Source organism: Talpa occidentalis, unplaced genomic scaffold (assembly GCF_014898055.3).
Source record: "Talpa occidentalis isolate TD23 unplaced genomic scaffold, MPIMG_talOcc4v2.1 talOcc4.5, whole genome shotgun sequence".
Classification (NCBI taxonomy): Eukaryota; Metazoa; Chordata; class Mammalia; order Eulipotyphla; family Talpidae; genus Talpa; species Talpa occidentalis.
This window is the reverse complement of record NW_023604861.1, coordinates 111,793,858-111,818,695: the sequence shown is the minus strand read 5'-3', so window position 1 is coordinate 111,818,695 and position 24,838 is coordinate 111,793,858. Positions and strand designations below refer to the sequence as shown.

General features: G+C 44.2%; 1 protein-coding gene across 2 annotated transcripts in view; it reads left to right on the top strand.

Moving 5' to 3' along the window:
* PRKCE (protein kinase C epsilon) overlaps positions 1–24,838 on the top strand; it is a 457,999-nt gene that overhangs the window by 256,111 nt on the left and 177,050 nt on the right. The window lies entirely within an intron of this gene.

The window sequence follows — 24,838 nt, the reverse complement described above, 5'->3', positions numbered from 1 at the left end:
AGTACAAAGAACTGGACTAGAAAATCCCAGATTCTTTGTACCAGCTCAGCTACTCACCACTGCGAGACCTTTCTAGAGTGAAGCCCCCTTGCACCCTCAAAGGGCATAGCATCTAGAGAGGTAGACGGAGGAGAGAGAAGGAAGCACAAGAGGTCTTGCGGAGCACCATGCTGAGGCTAACGGGCCTCTCTGGAATTGCAATCTGGTCTCATTTTTAATCCCCCCTTTAACTTCTGGACACCTGCTGTCCACTCCCTTCCTACTGTCTTCATTAAGCCCTTCTTTCTGGACTGCCCTCACCCAAGCCCCTGATCAGGGTCGCGGCTCTCCTGGCAGCCGCCTGCTGGGGTGCCTCCAGCTCAGACCTGAGCTGCTCTTTAATAGAGACACGCGAGCTGATCCTCCAGCTTGTGTTGCTAAGCAGCTGGCTTTTGGTTGCCTGGAGATTATCATGGAGTTGAGACCACACGGTGAAAATGTGTGTATCTCATCCAGCGCTGGGATGTGCTTGAACGCCTAAGAACCACCAGACCTTTCTCTCGCAGCTCCGATTTTATGTTAAATCCCTGTAACTTGAGGATACATCCTTCACGTATTAGTCATTGGAAATAATAAGTGTTCAAAAGATCATGTTCCGATATCCTCGGCTTTATAGGGCTCAGCGATTCTTTCTTCAGGATATGAGGGGGGAGAAAATACCACACACCTTCTGTAAAGCAGGATAAAGGAAAGAAATAGAAATTGAGCTTTTGTACTTATAATGGAGCAGGGGGAGAGAGTGCTTTTGAATTTCTGCAGCGTGACTGTTTATTTGTATGGGGGGCATGATTAGAGGAGGCCTCTCTGCGTGAGTGCAGAGCATCTCAGAAGGTCCCTGTGGGAGAGACGATGGTACTAAAAGTTTTTGGAAAATGCAGAAATTACAGACTCCTGGGCCCTACCCTTGACCCTCTTCTCCACCTGGGGTGATACTGTGACATATTTACTTCTTCTGGGGCTTTTGACAGCTTTCAGATGTGTGAATTGGCGCGCTGGATAATTTGGGAGAATTTAATCAGGCATTCTGACAAGTGTGTTTGTGCACCCTTAAGAGTGCTCAGGCAGTAAAGTCCACTCCCAGGGGCTCTCGGGGTGGAGACAGGGGTTCTGGAGAAGATATACCGAGTGTGGAGGGTGGGGGACATAGGAGTCGTGACTCTGGTCTGCAAGTTGTCATTTTAACACTGCCTTCGAGGTAGAGCCCAACCCCAGACACCTGCAGTTTCCATCCACCAGCCAAGTGTTGATTATCACCCTTGCTGTGTTGTCAGCCCCATTTACAAGGCAAGTATAAGACATGTGATTTTCTGTCCCCAGAGAAGACACACGTGGAATAACGTATGATGGTGTATAATTAGTGCTGACTTTTGTAACACAGACCAGGAAGCTCTTCCTCACGCCCCATGGGACTGGGAAGGCTCTGTGAGGAGGGAGGTGGGGCCGGGGCTGGCCTTGAAGAATAGATTCTATGCTCAGAGTGGGAGGGAGGAAACGGCAGGCAGGTAGAGCCTTGTCAGCCAAGGTGAAGTGGTTGGAGTGAGCTTGGAATGCAACAAGAATGTGTGGGAACCGCATAAACCAGAGTTGAATGTTCTCAGGTGCAGTGGGCAGTGAGGGAACAGGGGCTTGTTGGAAGTTTTGAGAATGGCATGAATAAATCACCATTTCAGCATGAGTGTGCTTTGCCTTAGATGCCTTGGAGGTGGGAGGGGGGGAGGGAGAGGGGAGGGAGGGAGGAGGAGGAGCACTGCCTCCCCAGCCTGGAGTCCCAGTAAACACGTGGACCCAGTCCCTCTGCCTTCTCCTCCTGTGACTTCAGCTGGTCCCAGACTAACATGGGCATGTCTCCTTTGGGTGGGGAAGGGGCAGTGGGACTGACTCTTGTCTTTGGGCTAACCATTTAGTTGCTAAGTAATTCTGAGTAATTTCTTGATCATTGTGACAAAGGGAAGCAAATATACTTTTGTTTGGGGAGAGGTAAAACAAATACAGCAACTGCCAGAAGAAAGAATCTTTATGCCAAACTGAGACTTTCAGACAGACTCGTTTCTAATAGGAACATGAAGGACTGAAGGCAGAGGAAGCATTAAGAAAACAATGATTGTTGGGGCCAATTGAAAGGCAGCCTTCTTTACTCTACGTGGGTGTGCAGTGGAGGCTGGATGGCAGAAAGGTTGGGAATGCAGCCTCCCACTCAGACTAGAGTCAGACTCTGCCACCTCCAGCAACAGGACCTTGAGCTAGTTATTTAACTCATGAGGAAAATACTGGTCCCCACCTCCCTGCCTCATGGGGTTGCTGTAATGCTCAAAGGGGGTGACACATATAATGCATTTGCAAGAATGCTGGGCAAATACTATGTGCTCAGTGAATGTTAGTGAAAGATGCTGTTGTTCTATTACTGGTCTCAAACACGATGAGTATTTTGATTAGCTCTGGTTGCAGCAAAGTGTTCCACAGAAATTGATTGATGGGAGAAGTGAGGCTGAATGCAGAACCTAGATTGAGGGCAGATGTGGTAAAGGGCATACATAGCTGGTTACCAAAGCCAGGCCTGGGATGGGCAGAAGTCAGCAGAGCGCTGGATGCCTCTGCAGGGCTCCTTAGGCGGCTGGGATGAGGACAACTCTGAGCATAGATGACAAGTCACGTGGCTAAGCAACTAGAGTTCATGGGGAAACTGAGGAATATCAAAGCTGTCCAGGGCAGACGATGCTGGATAGTGTGGGCAGGGCATTTTAAAGGTGTTCGATCCTGCCTACGTTTAGCTTGCTAACATCTTAGAATTATCTGGATCTTGATATCAGGCCACCAGGATTTGAGAACTATCCTCATTTTTGACACTGATGACTTGAAATGGAGGGTGAGGATTTCTCCCTTTCCTTTCTTACAGGCCCTGTCAACTAGCAGATTAACCCAATGCTTATTTCACCTGAACTTTTTAAGCATCCTGCACTTTTATTATCAGCAAGTGGTTACTGCATACAGCAGGTCTTCCAATGATGTCATTATGTTCAATGTTTTGTTATAATGTTGATGAGAAAGAAAAGTCTGTTCCTGGCCAGGGCCACTGTGCATGAGGAGTTTGCACCTTCTCCCAAGGCTGCCTGGGTTTTCTCTGGACATTTGTTTCCTCCCACATCCCAAAGATGCATTAGGTTAATGTCAGGTCTGTGTATGTGCATGTGTGTCTGTGTGATGCACCCTAAGATAAAGAGTGTCCTGTCCAGGGTTGGCTCCCACCTGTGCCCTGGACTGCCTGGACAGATAAGCTTCAGGCCTTGTCACCCTGAACTGGAACAAATGGGTTGGAAAATGAATGAATACAAATGATTGTTTAATGCTAGAAGTGTTGTAGGTGTTGATCTGGAAGTTTGATGATGTTTTGGGGACCAGAAATAGGCTGTAGGAACTTAACTCTTGTTTATATCCATTAGCCGACACATCATTTTACTTAAAGTCCTAGCTTCTAAGAGCCCATTGAAAACAAAGTGGGGACTTACTGTACCTAAGATACATCCAGCTCAGCAATGAGCCCAAGAGAGAGTGCTGGAGTGTATGCGCAGGGCATCCACAGGCTGGTCAAGGATCCCTTAGTTTGTTGCTCTTCCCAAGAACTAGGATCTGTGATGATGATGGCAGGAGGCTGAGTCAATCTTGGTGGCCTTGAAAAAACCTGGGCACTTTAGCCCTGGGCACTTTTAGCAATAGTGGGACGGAGGCAGGGACTTCGAGGTTTTCCATAAGCAGACAGAATGATGGGGTGGACATTCCTGAGCTCCATGCGTAGGAACCCTGTGGGTAGGACGTCAAGACTACTTTTGATGGGTGGAAACAGATTGGGAGAAGTCAGTGGGGCAGAATATCAGAAGCCTCCGTATTAGAAGCCTCACTTTGGCTGGGAGTTTCTAGTAGAGCATTGTGCGAGTTTCTTCTCCATCCCAGGAAACTGGGGAATTGACTCTCACAAACTTGTGCAGTATAAATAACTCAGAAAATTTGAGAAATGACAAGGTTGGCAGGCATGACTTTTCAGTCTGCTGCTCAGCAGCTGACTGGGTTTGCTGGGGCTTGCAATGATATGCATGGAAACTTGGCTGGCTAATTTTGAATTCTTCTTTCTCCAGGGCCCTGACCAAGGGTGTGTGAGGATGAAGGGTTACTCACTCCTTGTTTCAAGACAACTGCTATACATAACCACTTTCTTCCAAGAGAACACTGATATAAATTTCAATTATACAGCAAATCAGAAAGGAACTAGCATATTTTCATTGAGTTATGTGAATGCCCAGAGGCTAAGGACTTTTTGTGTATTATGGTGATGCTGATGGCGAGAGAAACGAGGGTGGTGGTGAAAGTGGTGATGATGTTTCTGGTGACCATGGTTATGGTGGTGGTGGTGATGGTAAAGAGAAGACCTAGTACTTATATATTGATAGTATTGGCAGAATCCAAAAACTCCTTCCAGAGGTAGTCTTATTTGAGCCTGAAGCAAAACTGTGAGCAGACAGAACAGATATTGTTATCTCCATTTGAAAGAAGGAGACTGAGATTAAGAGGTTATGTTATGCACTCTTTTTTTTTTTTTTTTTAACACAACTGTGTCTCTGTCCATGTCAAATGCATGGCATGGGCGTCTGTGGCTGGAAATGACCACACAGCACAGGGCTCCTGCAAGCCAAAGGCACACCAGAAAAGGTTTCTGGAAATAGCATTGGAACTTAGAAGTTTGGGCTGAAAAGTGGGATACAGAGTCAAAGGTACTAAACTGTGTATATATGCGTGTGTGTGTGTTTCTCTGTTAGCGAAAAGGAGTATAAAGATATAATTTGTGAACTAACAAATTTATTTGGACATCCCTGAGATTGGAACCTAGAGAAGGGAAAGTAATTATTTAATCTTTAGCTCTCTCTCATACACACACACACACACACACACACACATGCACACGCACACGCACGCACTCACAGCTCAGTGTGCCAGGTCCTGTGTACATTTATATGTACTGTCTAAGCCGCACAATCTCCCCGTGAAGCAGGTGTTATTACCTCCCCTGCATATGTTCTTTGATTCTGTAGCTCAAACTGACAGCACTAAAAGGGGAGTTTTAGCTCTAGAATCAACAAGAAGTCACGTCTAATAGAGGCCAGTGCTCTTCCCTACACAAGATTTGAATAGTTGTCTTGCCATCAAAGAGGTAAACATGTCTTCGGTCACCACCAATAGATGCTGAGGGGAAAATATAAGTGTATTTTTCTTTAACTCTAGACAGACTTTCCCATAGTGGTTTCAGGAAGTCTTTGAGCTATGAAAGGTGGGCCCTCTGCGGTTACTGTTGCCTGTTGCATAACCTGGAGGAGGAAGAGGATGCACAGGTGAATAGTCCCGGTGTGTGGTGGGCCCAGCCCTGGGGCCGGCTGTCTGGCTTTGTGTATTCTTTTGGTCTCTGGAGATCAATACCCCAGCATTAAACTCTTCGGCTTGGAGGATCCCCTCTTACCTCCCTCCAAGTCTGTCTGGGCTGTGGGTCTAAGTTCCTGCTTCTAGTGGAACTTTTTCTGTGTTACAGAGGAGGTGACAGCCCTGGTGCCTCCCGCAAACCTTACTTGTCATCGTGGGTTACGTTCAGACTCCTCACAATAATGCTTTACAATAAAGGAGTGTAACTTTATACTTCTCTAGACACATGCATTGTTCCTTGTTCCATTTCAAGCCTTCCTCAACCCTGTGTCTAGAAGTGGCAGTGTGTAATTTTAACACAAGGATGCTGTTTGAGAGGTCAAGCGTCTTCCCTAAGCAACCCGAGTTGATGACAGAGGTGGGGCTGGGGCAAACTAGCCGCAACACTGCCTCATGCTTTTCCTGCTGCCCAAGGCAGTGCTGATGAATATTTCTTTCCTAGAAAGGCCTGCAGATAGTACACATGCGAGCAGAACAAGTCGCTGCCACAGCCCGCGGAACCCCCAGAGCATTCTGGACCCAAGGCGGCCCCCTCCCTGCCGGGCATCTCTGGGGCACTTGGCTCCACCTGGCTGAGTTGTGCTTCTTGTCTGAGCCTGCTTGCTGTAGGCGGAGCAGCCCTCGCCTAGCATGGTGCAGTTCAGTTTGGAATTGTGCGTTCTTTCTGCTTTCCCCTTTTAGAAGGGATGGATTTAGCCCTGGCATGCCAAATACAAACCCTTCTCGAGAGCTCTCTTCCTCCAGTCCACCCCTCCTCCGGCAGACTATTTACAGGCTTGTCATCCCACCACGCGGGTCAATCCACCAGTGAAATGAAAGGAAGGAAAGTCCCTAAGCCAACGAATTTGAGCAGATGAGCCTTATATAACGCGTGCTAAAAATATGCAGCTAATTGGAATGGAAAAGCGAAAAATGAGTTGTGTTTCAACCTAAGTCTGAGACACCAGAGAGTGATAGAGAAGCAATTTCTTTCAGCGGAAGATGCCCATTTATAAATAATTCTACGCTTGTGCGTACTCTCCATTTTGTGTGTGTGTGTGTTTTTTTTTTTTTTTTTTTACCGTGTTCAGGTTCCACTCATCCCCCCACAGGCCTGAATTCCAGCAGCAGAAACCAAGGCTAGGGACCATCAGAGAAAAGATGGCAGAGAGCTGCTGTCACTTAAGGACAATGTCCAGGTGGGTGGCCTAGGCCTGGCACCTGGCCACACACAGGTTCAGATGGTAAAGAAAACTCCCTTCCAGAACCAGACACTTAGAAGACAAATTCGCAAAGGGTTCTTTCTACCCTGCAAGTTATTTAATATTAGGGATGTCTTTAAATCTGAAGGGCACTCAGCCTCTGCCACCCCTGCCTGCCAGGGCCCCATTCCAACCATCATCCCCTGTCCTTCTTTTATGTTTCCATTGATTTTTCATTGGCTTCTTCGCCTCTGCCCCTTCTCGTACTGTAATGTGTGTGATTAGAGTTTGGGACCTGCATTTCCTATAGAACATGAGACTCTCAGAGCAGCTTCTTGGTCTAACCCAACCCACAGCATAATGCCTGGTCCAAGGTCAGCACCCAGTATTTGCTTATTGAATAAATGAATCATCTAGTGAATCAATGAATGGACAAACCTTGCTGTTATTATTCATGCCTGGTCTCCTTTGGCAGTCAGATAAGACTCCATCCAGGTCACCAGTCATGTCACCTGATTGCTGTTCCATGGGACACCCCTCAAAGAGGACATGAGGAGTCTAAAGATAGGTGAACAGACACTCAGGGCTGAATTAGAAATACAGGAAAGTTAGCTTCCAGTGTTTAAAAACACGTTCAACATGTTTTTAGGGATGGATAGGGATTTGCAGATGACCTGATACTACTAGAGCATTCAGAAAATTTCACCAAAATGACACAGTTAGCAAGTGGCAGATCCAGAACCAGGCCTGGTGGCTCATATTGGATGTGCAATAAGTCTTGCAGACAATCCTAAGTTCAGGGCGCCCCCATAGACACCACCCTGCCCCTTGCTGGGGAGAAAGGGAACATCCTTTGATCCAGGATGTGAAGCAGCCTCCCTCCCACAGGTAGCTCCCAAGAAGGCCCTCACTGTCCACCTTCTAATTTGAATGGCTGTGTTTGGTCCACAGTACTCTTTCATGAACTCTGCTGGCTGGGAACACATCCCTATCACTCACATGATTCATTCCACCTAGAACACAGTCACATTAGAACTAAGTCACATTAACAAGAGGGTGCTTGCATAGCCTCCCTTGCTGAGGTATCCTGAGAAGTCTTGATTTGTTTTTTTCTGTGGCTGGGGACTCAGGTCTTCCTTGGAGTCCATGACCCCAGTTTCTTCCCAGTAAATCCCCTTGTGTGCTGTTGCTGCTTCTTTGAGTCTCTGTAACTTGTAATTGAAGAATCTGAACTGATTTAACATTGAAGTAGGAAAGAAGCAGAGCACCCGATGGGTCATTTCTCAGCTGGGAGAACTAAGGTCAAAGAAGGGAGGGTAGTGTCTCAGCATCTCACTGACAGAGGGTGACAGAGATTGGATTCAACCTCGGTCCCTGGCTTCCTCTCCAGTCCAAAGGGCCACCTCAGAGAGTCACAGCAGCACTATGAGCGCTGAGAGACGGGACACTCTGAGTAGCTGTTGGGTTGGAGAAATGAAAGGGATTTGATGGGAGGGATTCCTAGAGAAGAGGCTTTCCACGGTTAAATGTGGCATATTTAACCAAGTACATATTTGTACTTAAAGATCTGTAGTGCTTTTTATAAGTGACTCCTGCTTTAACTGTCATATCAAATTATTCATGAGTTATGGAGCTTAATCAAGACTTGAATTATGAAATTAATAAAGAAGAGGCTTCTGGCTCATGAAAGCAAATCTGGGCTGCAAAAGGGATTCAGGTAACAGATCAGGATGGCATGATGCACAATTCTCCCAGGAGCTGACTTCAGGAATATTTGAGTAGATGAAGTGTGGAGAAGTGTCCAGCTCCTCCCCTGCCTGCTCTGCAGCCTGGGGTCAGAGCAATGTTAGAACATGGCCACCACACTTGCCTGGGTGCTGTAGGCATATAGTTATGTTCTTGATCCTCCATTTCCTCTGCTGTATGCCTGTCATTCATCTCATCCTCACACCAGCCTTCTGAGGTCACTCCTCTCTCCACTTTGAAGTTGCAGAGCAGAGGTCAGGGATAGCCTATAACTTTCCCAAGATCTGTCGTGGTTCAAAGCCCAAGCTCTTCATCTGTTATAAATTTGCCCCTGAATAGATATTCTACCCTTTCTAAGTTCCTGCATTAGTTGATAACACATTTAACTCATTCTATAATTACAGCATTATGGTATATTGTTATGAAACAAGTGGTTTTGATTCTTATGACATGCCTGGCCCTGTGCTTGGTTCTGATTTGTACTAGAGAAATTTTACCAGAGTCCCTGCTTTCATGGAGCTTCGAGTTAAAGCGAACTCACCAGACATTAAAATAACAAAACTTAAATAACAAAAGCACCCAATGATTAGATGCCTAGATGAATGACACAGGTGGTAAATGCTGTAACAACACCTTCTGGTGCCATCAGCTCGTTGACCTGAATTTCCTGCACTCCTAAACAACTCCCTGATGGTGAATTATACTTTAGTAGAAATACACATGTTATTTTTCTCCCCCATGTTTCATTATGGTTTAGCATTGCACACACCCGTGTCCTAAATATTCTATAATTGGACACTTCATTATATGCCACACTCAATATGACTGACTTTGTTATTTCATGTCAACCTTCTCATGTAATATGAATTTGTAAGCTCATAGTGAACAGCTCACTGAATTTTCACAAAGTGAATACATCAAGTGATCAGTATCCAGCTGAAGAAACAGAACATAAGTCTCCATTCTCCCTTCCTGGCATCCTCCTCCTCCTTGCCATCTTGACTTCCAAGAGTATAGAATAGTATTTTTTGACTTCAGACTTTTAAATAAATGGATTTGCCTGGCATATACTTTTTTGTATCTGGTTTCCCTCATTCAATATTATGTTTATGAGATTCGGCCATGTTGTGTGTAGCCGATTCATTTGTGTTGCTGTAGTCAATTGTGGAAATACAATTGTCTACTACTGGTGTACATGTGATTGTTTCCAGGTTAGGGGTAGGACAAATAATGCTGCTAGGAAAATTCTAGATAACACATATTGCTAAACAAATGTACACATTGGTGTTGAATGCATGCCTAGGGATAGGACTGCTGGGTCATGAGATTGTGATTCAACTTCAGTAGATACTCTAGTTGGGAGTCCCAGATGAGTGACTCTGTTGGCCCCCGCTCCCACCAACATTGTGAGAGTTCCAGTTGCCTGACAGCCTTACCCAAATTGGGCACTGATCATCTCTTCTACTTTCAACTATTCTTGTGGATGTGTGACATTGTTATTTTTTCACTTTTTAAGTTGGCTGTATGTGCATACACACATGCATACACACATACATATAACTTAAATTTAGCATTTTCATCATTTTTAAGTATGCATTTCCATAGCATTAAGTACATTCACATTGGTGTACAGCCATTGCCACCATCCATCTTCAGAATTTTTTTCAATTTTTTCAAATTGGAACTCTGAAACTCTACCCATTAAACACGGACTCCCTATTTCCTGCGCCTTTCTTCCCTGACAACCACCATTCTACTTCTTGTCTGTGAATTTGACTGAGGGCCTCCTATAAGTTGAATCACACAACGTCTATCCTTTGTGACTGGCTAATTTCATTTAGCATAATCTATTTAAGTTTTATACAGGTTTATATCAAAATATACTTCCCTTTTAAAGCTGAATGATAGTCTGTTGTGTCTACAGACCACATTATGATTATTCTTTCTATTCATTCTGATTTCAATTTGCATTTGTCTGAAACTTTGCTTTTTTCTCTTGAGAACTTATTTTTTTAAAAAAGAACACTGTTTACTCTTTTTTTTTTAAGTTTTATTTATTTATACAAGAACCAGGGTACAGGCCAGATGTGCGGGAGGGTGAGAGGATTCGCCAGAGACAGAGTGGGGAACAGAACAGGCAGACTGACTGAAATACACTGCTGAGGGGAGCAGCGGCTGAGACAGGAGAGGTCTGCTGCGCCATGTGGGTTCCTCCTCGGCCAGCAGGGATTGAACCAGCACTGCAGAGGCTGCGGACAGCTTCACAGCGCTGTGCTCAACTGCCTGCACCACCAGGGAGGCCCTCTCTTGAGAACTTTTTATGATTATTAACCATTTGTAAATTCTTTTAGGAGTGCCTGCTCTTTTAGAAGTGCCATTTTCCTATGGATTGTCTGCCATTTTCTTATTGATTTATAGGAGATCTTTATATATTTCAGATATGAGTCTCTGTTGAATATATGGATCATAAGTGTCTCCCTATAACCCAAGGCTTGCCTTTTTACTCTAATATACTTGATGAATAGAACTTCTTAATGAAATTAGTACAATTTAGCTGTTATATTCTCTATGGTTAGCACTTTTCACAATCTATTTAAGAAATGCCCCCCCACCAAAGGTTATGAAGCTATTTCCTTATGTTTTCTTACAAAAGCTTTATTGTATTACTTTTCACCTAAGGTGACTGCCTTCTCAACTGGGAGTGATTTCTAACCCAAGGATACTGGGCTCTTTGTAGGACAAAGGCTTTGGGGGACACTGTAGGGAAACCATAGTAATATGAGCCAGTGATGAGTGGGTCAGGTATATACAGGCACAGGTGCTCCTTGCCTTGGTTTTGTTTTTCTGAAGCATTGTATATAAATGATATGTAAAATTTGCAGTATTATTAATGTTGAGTCTATGCCTTTTTGTTTTTTTTTTGTTTTTTTTTTTTTTAAATTTATTTATTTATTTATATAAGCACTGGATATAGTCAGAAGCGCTGGAGGGTGAGAGAATTCACCAGAGCCAGAGCGGGGAGCAGAGCAGGCAGAAGGACAGAAGTACACTGCTGAGGGGAGCAGTGGGCGGCAGGAGAGGTCTGCACACCACGTGGGACCCTCCTCTGGTGGCTGGGGATCAAACCGGTGCTGCAGAGGCTGCAGGCAGCTTCGCAACCCAGCACTCAACCACTGCGCCACCAGGGAGGCCCCGAGTCTATGCCTTTTTGGATTTTCCCACCAGTTTAGATTTTTCTTAACCCATCTCTACAGATTTGCTAAATTAACTCTGCTCTGCTTCTGACACCCAAGGGTGCTCTTGCAAACTCTCAGCTACAGTGTAGCAGCCTGTTTCCTAGCACTGCAGCTGTGTCTGCCAGTCTCTGCCATTTTGGTTATGCATTTATCTAAAGTCACTTGTGTTTTTTTGTTCTGATAGTTAATATACAATGTTAATTCAGTCTTAATGAAATATGAATGTAAAAAGAAACATTTTAAAGAAAACTAAGTTTTGGAATGGGTCCATAAAGACAAATGGCTAATAAAGTTGCTTCTGACTTATATGTGTGAGAGAAAACAGTAAAATATGGGAAGAAGGGAGGGGATGATAAAGTTCTGAAAAGATTTTAAATTCAGATTACTCCATGAGTATCTTAAAATTTTTGCTCCATCATCAAGAAATTGAAATTGGAAGTCAGAGATAAATCATTCTCTATGAGAGAGAACACAGGACAGAAACAGGGGCCATGCATGTTACCGGCCAAAGGGCGTATGTATCTATTTACAGATAAATGTTTTAGGTTTGAATGTGTGCTGTCAGTTGGAATAACTAATGACTGTATGTATTATTTTTGCATGCTTCTCTGCTTTAGTGACTCTTTATTAACCAAACACTGTTCTATTCATCCCTGATAAGAGGGCAGAGTGACTGAACCTCTCTTCCTCCCCAGCTGACTTCCAGCTAGGAACTGCTTTGAAGTATTGTTTTGTCTGGGGGGGGGGAGAGATTAAAATTTGCCTCTACTCCATGTTTCAAAAAATAATCAAAATAAGTGTTTCCCCCCCAAAATTTTCAAATAAAATTACAGCTGAATTGAAATTCTTCGGGGATAGGAATTTGGTGCTATAAATCATCTCCTAAATTACCTGCTGGCTCAGTGCTGGTGGGGTACCTGGTGATCTTTAAGGCAGGCTTACCTGTGTCCTGAGCCCTGGCCATCAGGCACACCTGTGCCTGGTGGTGCCTGGGCATCTGGGGGCCTGGAGGGCTGTCTGTCCCTTGGGTTCCAATAATGACAGTCTGTGGGGTGGGAGACTGTTCCAGATGCTCAGCACTGCCCTGACTGGGGGCCGGCCTGCTGTCCAGCATCTCAGGCAGGATTCCTTACCCTCCTCCCAGAGCTGGCAGCACTGAGGCCAGCATGCCTTTCATGCCAAGGACAGCTTGGTGACACACTGAAAAAAACGTGTTATGGCTCTGCACCCCCCAGCCCCAGGCTCTCCTTTGTGGATATTCACTTGCTCTAATGGCAGGTTAGGAGGTTATTTTATTTGCAAATGGCCTGTGTAAATTCAGTTCCCCTCCATTCACCCTCCCCTTGGTGTAGTGAGCCACCAGTGCCCCAGGCCACGGTGGTGCTGGGAAAGTGAGGGGAAAACCTTTGGGGCCCGCACCCACACAGTGTTAAAACACTGAAGGCCGCGCAGCCTGAGTCACTGCCTTGGCGGCAGAGGGCCAACCAGCGACTCATCCAGTAGCGCCTCTCGAGCCCTGTCCTCCGACGTCGCTGGCTTTACAGAGGAAGCCCGCGGGAGGCCCAGGTCCTTGGCGTTGACTCGCGCGCCCCCGTGTGGCCGTGATGTGCGGGTTCGGAAGAGGCAGCCAGATCTTCCCGACCTGCACTGAGGCCTGACAATGCCAAGTGCAGCCTGCAGCCCCTCGGTGCACCCCTTAAAGCAGGCGTTTACACAATCTTTGTTAATGTTACTCATTCTCAACGTGTAAATATCCTAAGGCCATGCTCAACGTGAGTGGGTTAGGAGATGTGGTCTGGGGGGACCCATGCATTTTCTGTAAAGGGGATGCCACTCTTGTTTCTTCCTCAACTCCCAGTCTCTTGCTGTGTGTTCTTATTAAAAGGGGCAGGCACAAAAGTCTGGAGCTCTGCCTGCCTCCTGCACATGCTCAGGCTGTCACCAAATGGACCAACAGGCAGGCAGCCAGCATTTGCCAGGCTCTTGCTAGGGCTGCACTGTTGACTTGCCAGCGTTCAGGCCCTGGCAGGAGGTTTCTGGGACTTGCATTGTGAACTTCATGGATGCTACGAACTTCATTTAAGGATCCACTTGGGGAGGGTTAGTAACCCGGAAAGAGGAGATGTGTTCTCCAGGGGAGCAAAGCAGCCCCTTCAGTTGGGAAGAAAAGATAATGTCTATCCACATTTATTTTTATCTACTCCTTTAAGTTTCCCATCACATGTAGTTTTATAACTGCACTTAAATAAAAATTCCTACTGGGGTTTGTTGCAGATGCTGTAGGTAGACCATCCACAGCCGTACCCCTTAGCCCATCACCCGCAGATTATCCATAGGACTTTGTGTCTCTGTGTGAGGGTGAAATGTTAGGGGATGGGGGATGAGCCTGGATGTTAGGGGGTGGGGGTAACACCTGACTGGCCCCACATTTTAGGTGGATTTAAGAGGAAAATTCCTCTTGCATACACATCATCATTCCAATAAGGGCTGCCATTGTTTCGTGCCTACTGTGTGCCTGTTATTTGACCAGCTCTGGAAAAGAGATATTATTATCCCTGTTTTTAATGATGAGGAAAGTAAACCTCAACAAGCAGTGGCAGGATCTGGAGTCGGACACAGTCTCCCTGGAGCAGGCCTCTGCTCCCTCTCCTTGGCTTCACTTGGGTGGAATCTACCTCCAGTCTACTCACCATTTGCCTCACTCTCAGGACCCCCACCCCCAAATCTCAGTTGTTCCTCTGCCCCTCTCCCCTCCACTTCTCTTTCTCCTTCCCTGTTCCTCTGGCATTCTCAGGAGTCAGTGTGCCCCAGAAATGAACTGTCACCATCTGCTAGGGAGGAAAAGAGAGCACTCTCCACCACAGGGCAGCAGGGTGGTTTGGAGCTGCTCGGAGAGGACGCACAAATGTAGAAGCCAGGGTAAACAGCTTGGCTGAAGGAGGTGCTATCTGGAAATTCAATGCATCCTGTGGTATTTTAAGAACAAGGGTGACTGCGTAGTTGATGTTCCAAGAAAGGACACGAGTGGCAGTGATTCGTGGCCCCACTCGTGGTTATACTGGAGAACAGCCAAAAGCCAGGACTCTCAGAAACAGAACCTGCAGTCTCCCTACCTACTCTATCAATGTCCCTGGATTTCCCACGTTGCTTCCATGATTGACCTGTGGGGACCCATTCCTTACTTTAGTGCCCACACTTCCTCACCTCCCACAAGCCTCACTGTAGCTGTTCATTCAGTTACCTTTTTTCTCTGGCTTTCAGTCTGCATCCTTCTTCCCTAACTTGTGCTCACTCTTATGCCTAAATGTTGCCTTTTCCTGAGTATCTGACATACACTCATTGTAGCATGCCTCATTCAGCAACTTCAGAACAGAAAGAACACATGTACAAATGCCTAAGCTGAGAACGCATACATTTAAAATTGTGCCAGTTCCCTTCTCGCTCACTTCCAAGCCTCAAAAACCTTGGCTGTATTCCTGATAGATTAGACTGTGAACCCCCAAGGGCATGGTGGGCCCCTCATTCCTAGCTCAGTCCAGCACTTTTAGCTCTCTGCCCTCGTGGAGTTTTGTATCTGAGTCAACACTCAGGAATCCAGCGCAGTAGGCTAATTCCCCGCTGACTCCGACCTCATGCAACCCTGCCAACCCTGCCGCCATCCCAGTGCAATCCAGCCCCCGGCCCCAGCCAGGGAGGAGGAGGAGGTGCTGGACTGTGGCTTTCGAGTTGTTTCTCTCCTGGAAGATGCAAAAAACCAAAACAAACTCGCTACATCAGACTCCTCCTCATTCATAGGGTCACTGTGAGTCTTCAGTGAAATCATGGATGTGGGTGTGTTTTGGGAAAGAGAAATTTGATATTAGTGTGAAGCATTACTATTAACCATCTTAAGAGTTTATCTTGGTGGCACCCCAGTAGTGACAGACAAGAGCCAGGCTCGTGTAAAACCCATGCCCCCATCTTCCCTGGGCTTCCTGCTTTTAACAAGTCTTTTGCCGGGTGCTTGGGCCGGGAGCTGACCTTTTTCCTGCTCTTTCATTATTTTATACCACACTCTCCTGCAGTGAGAACCTGGGCTCTCTCTTTCACTAGATTACTTTCCAAGAGAGATTTGTCACCCCACGTCATTAAGATAAAATGCAATGATTTTTTTAAAGGCTTTTACATTAGTGAGTCCAGCCACAGCTAGACAATGCACCCTTAAGCCACACTCTGTAAATCCTTGTAGCAAACTGATGTCATTCTGAGCTCGCTATCTCTCAGTCCCTCACCATCCTGGGGTGGCAGTGACCTGCCAGCAAGTACATTCAGGAAACCTGTGAACGTTTACTTTGCCTCCATACACCCTCACACTGCCTCCTAGCTTGTTGACTTCCTGTTTTAGAATTTTAGAATCTCTGCATCTTCCTTACCTCTTTTTTATTCTCCCTCATTTATTGACTCCAATTGGCATCAGTGATGCAAATTGGAAGTTGTCCTCATGTGCAAAAAGACACAGATACCATTTCTAGTGCATTACCTGATATTTGCTTTAAGTAACATAGTGCTAACCATTAGCAGGTTGTGTGTGTGTGTGTGTGTGTGTGTTGTGTGTGGGGGGTGTGAGAAACCAGATTAGGTGCAGTTGTTTAGAGAATAGCCTCCAGAGTGGGACTTGCACACAACATAGGCAGGCAAGATGAGCTTCTAGGATATGGGAAGCAAACAATAGATCTTCCATTTGTATTTATTTTCTTACCTAAAAAATGAGAAAATAATTTCATTTTAATACTTAATATATGGATTGGCAGTAGAAGATATACCTAAAATTCATAAGAAAGTAAAGAAATATATTACACAGTTTTACTGGTATTTGTACAGAAAAGGTGTTTGGAGACCTCTGGTTCAGTTGATCAAGTAGGTTCAAGGAATGAAAGAAGCAGAAAGCATGTCAGTCGGAGCAAGAGCAAAAGTGACTACTTGTAGCTGGAGCATGTACATACTCTTATGCATAAACACTTATGCACTCACACATTCTATGCCCAGAGCATACATTTTCACAATCACACGCACACCCCTACACTCTTACATGGACAGACAACACACCCATCCCTGCTTGTATGAACATCACATTTATACACCTTCACCCCACACACATGCACACATGTGTGCATGCACACTCACACACACACACACCTTTTGCTTAATAACCTAAAATGATTGAAAACTTCATAGGCACCTGATCCCAGCTGAACAAATGGTTGTGTGCTAACCAAAAGCAGGGACACATCACCCAGTAAAACATGGGGAAGCAGCAGCCCAGTTCATCCCTTGAAGAAGCTCTTGTGTACTCTTGCTGACTGATTTAACCCATTCTGATGTCTGGGATTGGACCTGATCCTCAAGAAGTCAGCATCTGGTATATAGACACTGAAGGCTAGTTGCCAAGGCATTTTCTGCATATTCGAGCATTGGGTGGACAGCGTGAGTTCACGCATTGATGAACTAGGTGACATGAGGACAGATGAGAGGAAAAGATGTGGTCTCAGCCTTAAGACACTTAAAATTTGAATTGAGAGATAATACAGACCAACGTCAAACTGGTCACTGACAGGTGTTTATTACCTGCCAGACCGTGCAGTTAAGAGAAAGGAGGACTTTGAAAAAAAGAAGCAGGACTTGAGTTGGATCTTGAAGCATGGATAGTTGAATTAAAAAGACAGAGGGAAGCAAAGATTGAGCCAGTACCATCCTACCTATTGAGGGACTCAAGACCTGCTGAGCTAAAGTCACTTATTCTGAAGTCTGGTCATTGGCCAATACAAGCATGCACTGGAGCAGCCTAGAGGGATGTCAAGTGATGGAGACTTATTGACTTACATAACCTTCAAGGTCCACTTGAGCTCTGGGGTTTTATGATGACATGACAGCCTTTCCTGGCTGGCTCTAGCTAAGAGTTGATAAATTCACTGATTATAGTGAGTCTGTTCATTGGGATAAAAGTCCCTTATTGCTGGAGAGGTTGCCCTCACCTCCTCTGGTTAAAGCAGGATACCCAGATAAGAGGCTGCTGTGGTAACTGCAAGTTCTGTCTGAGTGCCTCTGGCTTTCTTTCCAAATAACTATCAGAGCAGGCTCTTGAAAACCAGACCTAATTGCCATTCCGAATTTGTTTGTTCTTCCTGAGAGGTGACACCCTGGCATGGTCCGTGAAATTTGAGCACTCTGTTACTTAGGGAGAGATGCATAGGAACCAGGCATCAAAAATAAGTAGTTTTTTTAACTACTGTTCATCTGAGACAGAGCCAATAAGACATTGATTCAATTTCTACCTGTTAAATATTGATGAAATTGATGATTGTGCTAGTTAAGTTACTAATCTACCAATTAAAGAAACCTTTCTGGCCAAAGACATTGTTTACTGGGTGTGTGAAAGAATTTATATGGAGGGCAAGATAACATAATAACATCCTTTGGTTGATGATTGTACAGGTGAGTAAAAAATATATAAGTAACACTTCCTTCCTAGAATCCATTTTGGTGATATAACTGAGCCACGTCTTGTACATCCCATGCATGGATCATGTAGGGGGAACTTACAGTCACCGTGATGTGGAAGGCCCCTTTGCTCTCAGGAAGGGAATAGCAGGGATTGGCACAGAGGGTATACTTTGTAAATCACATGGGTCTAAAGATGATTAGAAGGAGTAGAGCCTGAATGGAACACGAATTTCCCCCTTCCCTGTGCCTTGTTGCACACTTGCACTGTTTTGCTGATTTTTTGATTGACTCTTGGGCAAGTCACTTAATTTCCTTGAGATTCAATTTTGTCAACAGTAAAATGTGTTATAATATGTTGTATGTATTAAATATACATGTAATTACCTGACAAAGTGTACTGTATCAAAAGTCTGTAAATTCTGAATTTAATTAAACATTGTTAAAACAGCAAAACCCCTATAAGCATGCAGGAAAGCAGCAGCACTGCAGAGTGCTGTAAGGTAGGAAATAAAACTAGCCTCACCCTTTGGCTTCTCATGCCCTCTCCCCAGACGCTAGCTCCTGCCGAGTTTCCTTTCTTTATATACTTCCAAGTGCCATGCAAATACATGAGATTATTTAGTTATCAATTATTTCAGATAAGCATCCAACTTTTATAGTATTTTGTGAATTGACAGATCATTTTCGTCAAAAGGAATGTTTGTATCTTGTGAGCTGAGACTCAGGAAGACTTAAGGCCTCATTTTAGTAATTTTCTACTTTTGAATATTGTAGGAGGTAAAAATCTTTGTTAAAAAACAGTTTGACTTATCTTAAACTTGACTAACAATCATTCCTCCATTTAAAAAGCTAAGGATTTTGTACTTCCCATGTACTAAACAACTAACTAGATTTTGAAAGTTTAAGAGGATCATAACGATCCCAGTGGGGTGATGGGCGCTGCATGCAGGTAAGGGCGGTGCAGCTACCTGTGCACTAGAGGGGCAGGTAGATGGTTACAGGAATTCCCAAGGATCCCTCTAGCCAGGAGCTGAGAAAGGATGTTTCGAGGGAAGGGAGCAGTTGGAGTGGGCCTTGCAGGTGAGTTAGACTTTAGATATACAAGATGAAAAGTAATTTCCTACAAAAACTCAAAATGTTTGAGGTTGCACGGACCAGAATTTCTTTTTTTCCAGTTTCTTTTTTTCTTGCATGTCTCCCAGCTCCACTGTCCCAAATGCCTTTGGGGTAGATGCAGAAATATAACGTTCTCATCAGACACCAGAATATAAAAAAGTGTGTCAAGTAAGTTACACTCTCCTGGTGTCAACTGAGCCTCTGTTCCTGATTTCTGGATTCTCTTTACCAAGAGTCCAGGTTTGCAGAACACCCCTGATAGCTGCAGGGGAGGCCGTGTCCATGTTAAACAAACAAGAGGGAATTTGGAGTCACCGTGCAGGATCCTTTCCTCAGCTGGAAAAGCATTCAGTCCACTCTCCTCATTTTACAGGTTTGAAGACAGAGGCACCAAGCTGTGCTGTGACTGATGCCAAGACAGCTAGTGGGGCGATGACTGAGTCAGGAGAGGCCAGAATGTAGGTCATGAGGCAACTGCAGGGCTTAACCACAGTGGCACCCCCAACCCCTGCAGATCCTTGCCTGGATTCATTGGCACCACAGCCTTTCAGGACTGAATCACTTAGCTGGTGACTCAGTTCTACTCTCCATTATGCTTGTCTGCTCTGGTTCCACTCACTCCATTCAGAAACTTCCTGATACCTCCCTTGTTCTGCATGGAGAGGATTGCCTCAGGCTTGTACTGTGAGGCCTTCCTGACATAAGAGATTTCTTTGTAAAATGCCCTCAAGTCGCTGCATAAGACAGCTCAGCTGTCTCATCTTCCGCTTCTACCTTTAAGTTCTAGCATTCCTGGAGCATTCAGGTGGTAAGCTCTACTCACTCCCTAAGACATGTTGCATGGATGCAGAAGTGTTTCTAGGTCATTACGTTCCCAGTTTTCTTTTTCAGTGCCCTTTTCCTCTCTAATAATGGTTCTTCAGTTCCCCTCCCTCTGAGGGGAGCCTCCAAGGGCCACAGGTACCTCCTATTAGGCAGGAAAAGACTGACACACCCATACACTAAGGCTAGGTCATGTCCTGGCAGATTCCAGTCCTAGAGGAAGCTGTGGAAGGGCCACAGTAACCACCACAGCCACAGCTGTCATCTATTGAGCACATATTATGTCGAGGCACTGTGGTGTTTCCCATAAGGTAAATACTACCAATAATATGTATGTCATATAAATCTTTTTTTTTTGTCATATAAATCTTAATATTTATATGTGAATATTGTTACTCTCTCTTTATAAATGTCTTAAAGAGAGGCAATGTAACCGTGTCCTGCTGGTCAGGGCCAGAATAGGAACCCAAGTATCTGAATCCCAAGCCAAAGCCTCTTTGTCTTTATCTTGAATAGCCTTTTGGGAGGAAAGAATGATTTGCTACAGGTAGAATGTCAGGCACAGGTGGGGAAGCCCATTTGGTGAAGGGTTTCTCTGTCTCCGTCAAGGAGACCCCTGGGTGGCCGCGTGCATTGAGCCAGCATTGGGTGGCAGTGATGATGAACTGGAAATGGAGTGCATTTTGTGCACTGCACACACAAGTTGTTTTGTGTTTATTAATGGGACTGCCGTTAATCCCCCATGTGCAAAGACAGGATTGATTATGAGCCTGGCATCCTTGAGCTGTTGTCCCTAGGCAACCAATGATGGAATTCACATTCCTTTTCTAGACTGTTTTACAATTTTAGTCAAGTTGGAGGGGTAAAAATGGCTTAGAAGCAGAAGGAAGTTAGAACAATGGACATGTGAGGTCAGCAGTGTCCTCTTTGAACAGTAATAAAGCTTTCTCCCCTCCCCCACCCTGGATCACGGTCAGGCTTTGCCCACATATGTCTATTGTCTAAACGTTAGGCACTGGCCAGTAACTGCAACTATGGGGGATAATTAATAAGTCTATAAATGACATCTGTTTTAAAGTTATACCGCACAAGACAGTCACTTACGATGTTCACATCTTCATGTGTCACATCTTCACATTCAGTGGTCTGAGGTTAAGTCTGCTATACAATAATATAGCACATGAAATCAGGGGCTCATTGGCTCATGGATGCACAGAATCTTAAAAAAAACATTGCAAGTATTTCAAACATAGATGAAAAAGCAAGAATCATTGAGTGACAGTCTAATTATCCCTAGTTAGCAAATATAAAAATTTAATATTTGCTTCAGGTCTTTTTCGTTGGCTTTGTTAAAGCAATCAAACATCAGCTGCAGTTAAAGTCCCCTTGCAGAGGGATTTCTGCTTTTTCTTCCTCCCCAGAAGTAACCACTGGCTGAGGGAGGTGGTGTTTAGCCAATTCATGTGTGTGTGCATGTGTGTGTACAATTTAGGTGTGTCCATAGGTATTCTGGAATTTTGATTTTATGTAAATGGTATCATACTGTCCATATTTTGTAACTTGCATTTTTATAGGAACATTGTTTATTGGACATTTAAGTTGTTTTCAGGGTTGTGTGTGTGTGTCTTAGAGTACATGTGCGCAAAATTCTCTAGGATATTTGCTTAGAACTGCAGTGTTACAGCAGCTGCAACATCATCAGCTTGGTTCCATATGGACAGATTGTTCTTCAGCACAGTTGAACACAAGATGTATACGATAGTTTCTTTGTATCCTCAGACTTAGTAATGTCAGATTTTACTTTTTGCCAACCAATAACTACAGCGTGACATCTTGTTATCTGCATTTCCATACTAACCTGTAAGTTTAAGGATCCTGTTAAGGAGCTATTGGCTAATTGGATATCCTCTGAGATGAAATTATTCATATCCTTTGCTTATTTTTCTTTTTGATTTTTGGTCTTTACTGATGATAGGAGTTTTGGAAGTATACTAAATCTGAATCTATTATGTGCCACAAATATCTTCTCAGAGTGTCTATGGCTTGTCATGATTTATTTATAATGTCTTCTGCTGTGCAGTTTTACATTTTAATATGATTATATTTGATTTGTGCTTTTTTACATTCTGTTGAATAAATGCTTCCCTGTCTAAATGACAGAATTTGTTTTCCTATTTATTTTCTAAATAAAAGTTTCAGTGTTTTGCTTTGTACACTTTGTTGTAATGCTATTTGCAAGCTGTGGACCAAGACTCATGTGACATTAGTACCTCCTTCCTCAATGATCCCTTTTTTCCAGATCTCTCTTTAATTCCTTCTATTTGTCTATATCCTTGCCCTAACACCCATTGTTTTAATTCTCTAGTTGTAAAACAAATCTAAACATCTGCTTGAACTGGCTTCCATTCTTAATTCTTATTTGTCAACTTTTTTTTTCTGTTTTTCTTCTGTGAACTTTAGGATCGACTGCTCAAAACCTATGGAAAACCTGTTGGGGTTTGGTATTTATATCAATCATTGATTTTTGAATTACTGGTTTTTCAAAATTATCAATCTATTTAAGTTTTTATTTTTTCCTGAGATTAGCAAAACACTTGCCTAAAATGAATCCTCAAAAAATATTGATATCTTGGGGAACATAATATTGTTTTCTTTTAATGAATTTTGACCAAAGGCTGAAGCTATCGTCAGCTAAGTTTTGTTGTTGTTGTTGTTTTGCTTTTAATAAAATCAATTATTTACCAAAAAACCCTTAGTTTTAACACCAGGCATAAAAACAAATCACTGCTTTATAGATCAGGTGATTTATTATCCATAATGGACATCAGCCTGTCTCTGGTCTTTAGATGAGTGCGTTTGATTTTCACATTTTCTTATGAAAAGCTTTATCTTGAAATCTGCTGGCAGAATTTCAGTTACACTCACTGAGAGTTGGCTTATTTCTGCTTCTCACTTTCTAATTTTAAGGATAGCTGATAAAGATGACATAGCACATTTGCATAGGGAACTCTAACTGGTTGAGAGGAAAATAGCTTTCAAGGTCATCACCAGAGTTTATTCTTGACTCTGCCTCGTTTCCCTCAGGACCACTGGATGCCTGGCTTGATGATTGCCCATGGGGGGGTGGAGAGCAGGGTGGACACTGAAGGGAGGGTGCAGATTAGCTTCGGTCTCTCTGGTTCACACATCTGCAGGCTCAAGGTGAGAAGTATTCAGGATGAGTAGCAGCTAGGAGGTAAATGGGGGTGCTGGAGTTCCTTGAGTACCTCTGAGAATGAAACTCCCCTACTTGAAGGGCCTTAAACTCCCAGATGCATTTCTTTGGCTTATCTTTGCCCTGTGGGCAGCCCCAGATGTCATAGTTGGGACCATGTTTACTTAACCACCATAAAAGAAACCCCCTAAAAGGTGTGCTTGCGTGGTTGTGAATTACACTCCAATCCTTCCCACAGCTAATACCCACTGCCCAGACCTCCACTCTAGCTAATGTTCCTCATACACTGTAATGCTGTCAGTGCTGTTTTGGCTGTACCAGATTTCTTGGGGAACAGACTGAAATGACTTCTTTTCAGGCCTCACCCAGTGGGGAGTGCCGCAGGGGGTTGGTTGCAACAGTTCCCTGGTGACTAAGTGGCCAGGTTTGGGAACCACTACCCTATAAAACTATAACCTGTGGCTCTTGGGAGGAATGAGGTCATCTGGGAAATAGCTTCATAAAGACTCTTCAGTAAGTTAAGTTTCCTGTCACAGTCATCTCAGCTATGTCCCTCTGCTTTGCAAGTTTTTAGGCTTCCATCATTCCCTGCTTCACCCTGGCTTCCTCATGGAGAGTAAGTGATATTTGTGTATAGAGGAGCACCACAGCTGACCCCAGTCTCTCGGGTCCAGGATAGCCCTTTAGGCCTGGGATCACACGTTAATGCTAAACACACGATTAGTGTTTTGTTGACATCAGGCTTAAAGATCCTGTTCTCACTAGGGCCAGGCTGGCCTTGTAGCACCTAACACAATGGGAGCCACAAGTGAGCTAATGCAGTCCTGTGCTGGGGGCAAAGGTAGCAAAGACTGAGTGCTTTTGTGCAGTGCACAACTTATACAACCACACACAGTGAACTTGATTCTCCCATGCTTCATCCTCCAAGTTTGTACCAAACTGGATCAAAGCACTAATAGAGTGGTTCTAGGACTGTAAAAATGTGACAGTGTCAGATGATCCTGACTCTCCAAAGAATCTCAAAATGCTGGAATGCCAGAGCTGAAAAGGCCATTAGAACTTACCTAGTTCAATATTTCCATCACATAGATAAACAAGCTGAAGCCCAAGGGTGTACAACTAATTGTGAGAAGAATCCAGGCCTCCAGCTCCTCATGATTATGTTTCTTTCCTTACACCATGCTGTTCCTGGTCCTTGGGAGCATGTACTATTGTTGTTCTGTTCTGAGAGTGTAAGTGACTCAACACACAGAAGTACATTAAAGTTTAAACTAATAAAACACCCCTGCTTTGGCTAAAGTACTCAAAGGAGCATGAACCAGAGCAGCATTGATTATAATATATCCCAGAACCCCTTGTTAAGAGCTCAAATTAAGAAACAGAAAGCAACCTCTACTTTACATCAAGATGGCTATGTTAAAATTGAGATTTACCAAACAGTTGAATTAAGGTGTAATTATTAGCATTACCAAAAAATTTAGTCACTCTTCAAAAACACTCACCACAGGGCTCCTTTATACAGCATCTAATGTGCATTTAATGTT